Source organism: Bidens hawaiensis, unplaced genomic scaffold (assembly GCF_021521415.1).
Source record: "Bidens hawaiensis isolate Kalapana, Puna unplaced genomic scaffold, B.hawaiensis_p1.1 tig00036691_1, whole genome shotgun sequence".
NCBI classification, from domain to species: domain Eukaryota; kingdom Viridiplantae; phylum Streptophyta; class Magnoliopsida; order Asterales; family Asteraceae; genus Bidens; species Bidens hawaiensis.
In genome coordinates this window covers 154,182-163,302 of record NW_027505420.1, presented here as the reverse complement: position 1 = coordinate 163,302, position 9,121 = coordinate 154,182, and positions in this window count along the sequence as shown.

Below are 9,121 nucleotides of genomic sequence, written 5' to 3'. Positions count from 1 at the left end.
GTCAAGGCAGTTACTTATCATATGGGCGGAATTAAAGATCTTTTCTATTCAATCACACACTCATATTTGAACCTCATATTGTATAAATGGGAATAAAACTATAGCTAATAGAATAGGCTAGCATAAATCACCAAGCTTATTTCTGTAACTACAAATGACTTTTTTTTTAAAGCACCTAATCATATGACAACCTATTGGTATGGATGTGAATACCGGTTGTCGTCACTCACAATCATCACTAGCCAGTAGTTACCATAAGCGTAATAAAACAAATAGCAAATTTACCAATTGAACACATTTGATTTGTTTTAGTCTTATTATGACCCGAACCCATTAGTCCGTTAGACAACCCGACCAACTCATTTTGCCACCTATAGGCGACTTATAGGTCACTAATACTTGGTGTCTCCACTAAACCTTATCTCGTGCGTACTGGTCTTGGTTTTTTATCCGACCCAAACTGTCGAGCCGAGCCAAAAATTTATTATGTAACAGTAAACCCATTGGAAAAAATTCCTAGATCCGTCACTCTCCACAGCATCACATTTGGGAAATATTTTCTAGCTGCACTATTAATAATTTGCTAATAACATTTTTGAGCATTTCATTCAACACGTAAACAAATAAAAATAGTAATATTTAAAACATTCTTTTTGAGTATTTCAAATTTCGAGTTTTTCTTGGTAGGGGCTCATTTTTTGAAGTAAAGCAATAAATGAATTTGAAGGCTCCCGTTTTTGGCCAAGTAGAGCATTAAATGAATTTTAATTCCTCTGATCACTTGCTTAAGAATCAAGGACCCGTACCCATGAACATGAATGACCAAAGGATCATTTAACTTCGTGTTCAAGCTCAACATAGCTGGATATGCAAGACATTGTATGCTAGATTTTAAAAAACCATCAAGTGGTAGGCAGCCTTGAAGACTAGTCGAATCTAACAGGTCATGTATAGTAATGTTATGACTGTAAGATCTATTAACGTAGCTTTTAAAAGATTGAGTTTTGCAATTTGATGTGTGGGTGAAATATCGTGTATTAAATAAATCATATCACATGTTTTATGAGTTTATATGCCGGAAACACGGTTACTTTGTTTGAGTTTATGATTACAGATATGCGGAGCTTAAAGGAGCTAAATTGGAGCATAGGAGATGGAATATAAATGAAGGGTTTTATTGCATGAAATTATAGAGAATTTGAAGACGAAGAAGTGGCCGAAAACGGGACATAAATCGGAATTCAAACGAAGAAGTTACATGTGAAACACCATGGTGGGTGACAGACCCACCATAGCCTACGGTGACCCTTGCCACCGTAGCCTACGGTGACCCACCATAGCTTATGGTGGGACTGCCACCGTAAGGCAAAAGATGAAGACCATAGGCTACGGTCTCCACCGTAGCCTATGGTGGTGTGACCGTAGCTTACGGCCGCCTGGGCGGAAAAACATGATTTTTAGGTTTTTTCTTCCATATTTAAGCCCGGTTCAACCCTATGCCGCCTATGCTTCATACCCTAGCCCCCTTGGACGATTTTGGGGCCAATCTCCACATAATAACACATCTCAATCATCATAATCATCCATGTCATCATCCGTAACAAATGTTTTAGCCTTTTTAAGGGATTTTAAAGGTTTCTAAGGGTTATTTGGCACAATTGAAAGTTATGAAATTATAAAATAAGTTAAATACCAATAAATACAAGTTTTAAATAGTTCAAAAGATCCGAATTACGTTCCCGAATCGGTTTAAACTTAAACGAATACAAATACGAAAAATCCGAGATGTTACAATCTCCCCTACTTTAGGGAATTTTGTCCCGAAATTAAGGAAAACTAAAACATAATCGTTTTGAAAATAATTTAAAATTTTTAAGGAAAATATCATAATATAGAACATCTAGTAATCGAAGCAACGCTTCAAATGACAATCCGATAAGGGCACTTGTATATAGGATGTACCAGCGGCGTATCCACCATGTCCTTATCATCTCAACATTTGTACCGTTACTCAAACTACTTTAGGTTCTAAATCATGACACACAATTGTACGCATTATGATTCCATGCGAGGACTCGAATAATTATGTTCGCGACCATAATTACTCTTATCGTCGGATGGTCCGCATATTCGTTCCATCATGTGGGTTGTAAGATATTTAAAACCATCATTTTGAAATAAACAAATGTTTTGATAAATTATATATATAAATTTCAAGAGATAATAAATGTTCGAGTTTGATTAATAAGACCATGTGATTTCTATTATATCTTTTGATTAGGAAAGTTACGAATTTTGGAGTTTGAAATGGATTTCTTGAAACAGACACTTGAAATGAATTATGATGATCGAGAATAAGCAAAGAGTAGAATATGAAGCTAACCGTTATAGATAAAGGAACTTGATTCATAAGATGATATGCGCAAATGTTTAATCTATAACAATTCTTAAGATAGTTAATAACATGTGGAATCTGTAAAGATCGTATTCATTAGGAAGAAATTCTTAAGATCGAGAGTATAAGTTTAAACGAGGATTTTGGTGAGTCGAGTTTAGTTAATTGAGAACTTATGAGATTTAAATAAAAGTTAATATAAAGTTTATAGCTTTTCAAGTTGCGATTTTTGAGATGAGATTAATTCGATCTTATAATAAAATATTATAATAATTAGTAAATAATAATTGAAATATTAATGAAAATGCGAAAATGTACGTATTTAAATAAATCGTTAATAGATTAAATTGGGAAGCGGATATTCCCGAATCACCGAGATAGTCCTATTCCAATTAAATCTTTTAAAATTAGATAAATTGTAAGGCCCCGTTACCGGTAACCCTACTTTCGTGTTGGATTTACTCATAAACACAGTTCTAAATATCAGAGTTAATTAAAAACTTTACGCGGAATATAAAACTTTCATAAAACATTACATATCAATTCATAATCATGTCTTTAAACATTCCTCTTGTCTTTCAAAATCAAAACGTAACTTATAAAACATATCGGATCTTCAGATGCCAGGCTTTAGTCTTCTGCCATGTGTCCTCCACTCAAGCCAGCTGTCTCATCCTACTCACCTGCGTGCATACTAAAAGTCAGCTACGCTGAGTGAGTTCTAGTTAATCATACACTACCATACAATACCTTGTTACATACATACGTACTTAACCTCATAACTTTCTTTCATACACACATAAGTACTCATACCTTCATTCTTACTTACATACTTTCTTTCTTACTTACATACTTTCTTTCTTACTTACATACTTTCTTTACATTCATAATCATACGTTTTAAAGAGCCTTTCGCCCTATAACCTCACAGATATTATAAGGGTCTGGTCCCTAACATCACAGATATTATAAGGGTCTGGTCCCTAACATCACAGATATTATAAGGGTCTGGTCCCTATCATCACAGATATTATGAGGGTCTGGTCCCTAACATCACAGATATTATTAGGGTCTGGTCCCTAACATCACATATATTATTAGGGTCTGGTCCCATGTTTTCGAATATTAGTAGGGTTCGATTCCCTCTTCGTTACCATACAACCATACATCATACCTCGAGTATTATTAGGGCTCGGTACCCCTTTCGTAACCATACAACCATACAACCGTCATTTCCTTCTTTTATTAACTTTCTTACGTTCATACACATAAACATACATATCATACTTGCCATATTTATAACGTTACAACCTGACAGTACGTGCAATATCCGAAGATCGTTCACGAACCATCAAGCAATCATTCATACATATCACATATATCACCTATGGCATACACTTATCACTTTGGATAAATGTATTAACAACACATCAAGTATGCACACAGCCCCGGAAACATAACAAGGAATGGGGCTAGAAACTCACCTGGATCCTGTTACGCTCGCCGTTGATCGTAATTCCTTTCTTTAACTGGGCTCGGCTAACTGTATAATATTTACACATATCAATTAACTACTGCTACTCGTTTGTATTTCTATCTATATATGACCCACAACGAACGGGGGTCCGGGGGCAGCGCCCCTGGCAGCGGGGTTCTAGGGGCGGCAGCCCCTTAGCGGGGTCCAAGGGGCAGAGCCCCTGGCTGGGGTTAAGCTGCCAGGTCAGCTTGGAAAAATTTTATTTTCGATAACTGCCTTAACACATTTTCCATTAGGTTTTTAATTTATTTTATAGACGAACTTCGCTTCAGGCGAAGTTAAACCTTAGGCGAACTTGGAAACAGCTTGGTTCTGGCTTGATTCGATCGAATAGGAACACGTTCGATCGAATAGGAACACGTTCGATCGAATACAACACGTTCGATCGAATAGGAACACGTTCGATCAAACAGGAACACGTTCGATCGAATAGGAACACGTTCGATCGAATACAACACTCATTCGATCGAATACAAAACTCATTCGATCGAATGAGTTGGAGACCATTCGGTTGCTTCCCTATTCGGTCGACTGGACTTGTTCGATCTACGCATTCGATCGAATGGACTGATCCGATCGACTGGTTCGATCGAATGAGTCTGATTCGACTCCTTCAAGCTGGGCGACGGAGAAACCCACGGGTTTTCCAGATTTTCCAGATTTTTGACCCAAAATCGAAGTTTTTGACATGGAAATGCTCGGGATTGAAAGGGCTATCGATACCTAGTACTTTTAAACACAAAAGCTTGCATTTTGACACCAAAACAAGGCGGTTTTTGACCCGAAAACTCAAGTTACGAAAATGGGAGTTTTTGCTCGATTTGAGGTCGAAAATGGTTATGAAAACGGATGATTTTCGAGAGGGACTTACCAAAAACGATTAGGAACAAGATTGTGGACTCGGATTTGTGATTTGAGAACTTTCTCTCTCTAGCTTCTCTCTCTAGAAATGAGAGTGTTTGGGTGGGTGTAAGTGAAGGAAGATGGTGAAAAATGGTGGAAGTGTCAAGAACTTTCGTTTATATACTACGGGTTTGGTTAGGCTCGGGTTGGCTTCCTACGGGTCGAGACAGGCCGAGTTCATAAAATAACTAAGCCCAAGACCCGTTCCTTACTCGACATTAAATAACTAAAACGTGAAATTACTAAACATAACTTTCTTTTATTTATCAATATAAAAATTTTAGGATGTTACATAAATTATAAAGTATGTAATTGAAGATATTAAATTAAATTAACTTGGAAATTCGTGGATTTTTCATTTTTCACAAAATCGTTATAAATATTAGAAAATTTGTAAATTAAATTATCAATGGTTTATAATTGGAATTTCAAGTAAATAACAAATTTTAAGTTAATTGTGATACCAAAAATAAGTGTAAATTAGTATAATAAAATAAGATAAATGCGATGCTAGATATGCATGAACCACCGTGACTATTCTAACAACTACGAATTTATCATTTAAAACGTTCAAAATTTTCAAAATGTATCAAAAGTCAAGTAGGGAGTTGAAATATTTATGAACCAGTGTTTGGTTTCAAATAACGAACTTAATCAATAAATAAAGTGAGGGATGAGTTTTAATGAAGATTTATCAAAAAGTCAATTTTAATGGTAAAATTTAATTAATGGAAGATTTAATTTAATAATGAAAATTAAATTTGAAGGATGGAAAATATAGTTTAATATCAATAAAATTTGCAATATTTGAATGTTTAATAATAAAGACTTATAAAATGAAAAGTAAGTCGTGAAAAGTAACATGAGAAAAAAACATGAGGTAATAAAATATTTATAGTTTAAAATTGAGGGTAATGATTGAAGTACACTTGATAATTTATAGTTTGAGAATGTGGAAATAAATAAGAAAAGATGATTTAGATAATATTTTAACGGATATGAGTTAGTGAAAAATTTCTTGTTTGGTGTATTTTAGTTTTGTCGAGATTGGTAGTCGTTTTGGTTAACGGAATACATCAGCAAACTCCTTTTCGATTCTAGTAGTCGAAGGAAAATCACGAGAAGCAGGTGAACGACGTTGATTATGATGACGATTTACTAGGAAAGACATTCTATGAGGACCAAGGATGAAATTTTAATGAGATGATGGGTAAGTTGTGGGAATGAGTTGATGTGAAATAGTAGGGATACGTATGTATATGTATATGTATGTATATAAATTAGTGCTAGTGAAGACGCGAGAACGAGTTGGGATTTAAAATAATATGTATAAGTTTGAAGCATTTAAGTAAATGAACAATGTTTATAAATATTTTTTTCCAAGAATAAAATAACCAAGCATATCAAACGAGTTGACCTCCCATGAGCTTTCTATGGCAATTTGAATAGCCCAACTAAATAAACAACATAAAGTTTATGAATTGGCCTCCCATGAGCGTTCCATGGCAATTTATTGGCCCAATTCAAATAACAAGAAATAAACAATTGAGTTGTTCAGCCCATGAGCGTGTACATGGCGTGTAACTGACCAACTAATTAACGAATTATCAAATCAATGGAGTTGTTCGGACCATGAGCGTTACATGACATTTAACCGACCCAACTAAATATCGAATCAACGAATCAAATATATTTAAAATAAATAAAAACACAATTTGGAAGTATAACCGTTTAACCGGTTATGTTTACCACGCAACCGTTTAGCCGATTACGGGTACCACTTAAAGTTATGGTTGTGCGACATTTGTCATACCCCCATCACCCCATGCTTCAAGGTGAAGGAGCAAAACAAAACACGGGTATTCTTAAGGAATTTCCCACAATAAAAGATAATCCACCAAAATAAAAGATTTAGAAAATATATTTTGAATATGAGGTGTAGCCTCAGAATTTGTGTGTGTGTGCAATAAATATATAAAATACAATACAATAAAACCCTGTTTTCACCATGAGATGGAAGAGTGGGATCCTGAGCCGGAAGATGAAGAAGAATATGAGGATTACAATGGGGGTCGGTACTACGAGAGGCATCAACAACAATTCCCTCAAGATGGTCGGGTACCTAACAGAAATCGTCAACCGAACCAGCAACCGAGGTATCGGCAAGCACAGAGACGTCCGGTTGTTAGAGAACCACATGTTCCAGTCTATGAGTTTGATGACAGGGTCCCGAGAGCTTTCGTTCCAACACCCGTCCGTCAGAGACATTTTATTCCACAGGTGGCTACAAATCCTTTGCCAATCATTATTCCGGTGAGAAATGGAAGAACATTTTCAATCAGGCAGAGTAGTCTAACTGGGATACCTACATTTCATGGAAAAGCCACAGAAGAACCGTATTTACACTTGAGCGATTTTAACTCAATCTGTGCAACAATCTCCAGTCAAGGATTCACTGCAGAGGAGGTAAAGATGGTAGTTTCTCAATTCAGTTTGAAAGATGCAGCAAAGCAATGGTTTCTCTCATTACCGTCATCCAGTATTTATATGTGGCAAGATTTGGCACAACAGTTCTTAGATGAGTATTATACGCCACAAAGAACCTCAGAAGCTAGAACATCCATCAGAAATTATCAGCAGCGTACAGGAGAAACTTTTTATGAAGCTTTTCAGCGGTTCAAGTTGTTCTTGAGGACTTGCCCTCACCATGGCATAGCTCTGTGGGAGTTGATAAAGGCATTCCATGATGGTTTATCGAATAATGATGTGCGAGACCTCCAATCTACTACTAATGGATCTTTTCTAACTAATGATGAACAGGTGGATTGGGGGCATCTGGAGAGACATGCTTTGAATTCTAAGAGACAGGCCCAGTCGAACAGGATGATAAAGAGGTCAGTGGTGAAAGCAGTAGACAGTGGAAGTTCAGATGATCAGATGGCACGGTTAGAAAAGAAGTTGGATTAGTTAATGGTTGCTGGTACAAAAGAAAAATGGAAATCGGGAAAGGCATATCTAATTTGTGAACAATGTGGTGAGCTGGGGCACGAGGTAGCAAGTTGTGGAGTTGTGGAAGAGTTGGAGGATGAAGAGGAAGAAGAGGTAAATTTTGTACAAGGAGAGAAAAGGTACAATAATAGTGGTACTATGAACTCTAACACCTACCACCCGGGCCTCAGAAACCACCCTAATTTTAGCTATGGAAACCCGAATACCCAACAAAACCCAAATTTCCAGGGCACTAATCAGAGAACCAGTTATCAATCAAATCAGAGGCAGTATGGAAATGGTTCAAGTAATGGGCAAAGCGGGCACAATCAGAGAGAGTCAGGTGATTACAACAAGAGTTATCAACATAATTATCAACAGGGTCAGCAAAGTCAAGGAGCGGCTCAAGGTCAAAATTCTTTGCAAGATTCAGAAATTGTGACACTCTTGAAAGATTTGAGTCGCAGGATAGAGATTCAAGAGAAGACAAACACTGCAAGAGACAAGCAGATGAGCCAATTGGCTGAAGAGTTGGCCACATTAAAGAGAAATCCTTCCAAGCTACCAAGTGATACTTTGAAGAACCCCAACCATCAGGGTAGCAGTTCATCAATTGGTAAAAACGTGCACGTTAGTGCCATCACAATTGAAGATAATGGAACAATGCGGTTGAAAATTTTGAAACAGGGGCACCACTCATCCCCATTCAGATTGGCGAGTTCAAGACCACCAAGGCACTTGTTGATTATGGTGCGAGTGTAAGTGTTCTACCGGGGAGTGTGTATGACCGGTTTGAGTTTGGACCTTTGCAAGAAGTTGACACCACCTTGGTGTTAGCTGATTTCACTCAAAGACGGCCCCGGGGGAAGTTGGTTGGTGTCGCGGTAAAGGTTGGTGATTTTTACTATCCTGAAGACTTTCTTGTTCATGATTATGCACCAGCAAGGAATGAAGACGAACCTCGAGTGATATTGGGGAGACCGTTTTTGGCAACATCAAATGCTCAAATCAATTGCCAAGACGGAACAGTGTGCATGACCTTTGGTAACCGTAAGTTTGTTCTAAATATATTTTCAAATTCATTTGATTATTCTTTTGAAAATAAATATTCTAGTTCAGGTGCTACTAACAGGTGTCTTCCTCATGTAAGCGAAGATGACACCGAAGAAGAGGGTTTTGTGTTTGATAGGTCGAAGCGGGAGAGAGAGACAGAGGAGTTGAATGAGTAGAAATTCGAATTGGGGAGTTGGCTACTTCAGGTGATGATATCAAGGCTGCGAGTAAAAAGGTGGGTAATGA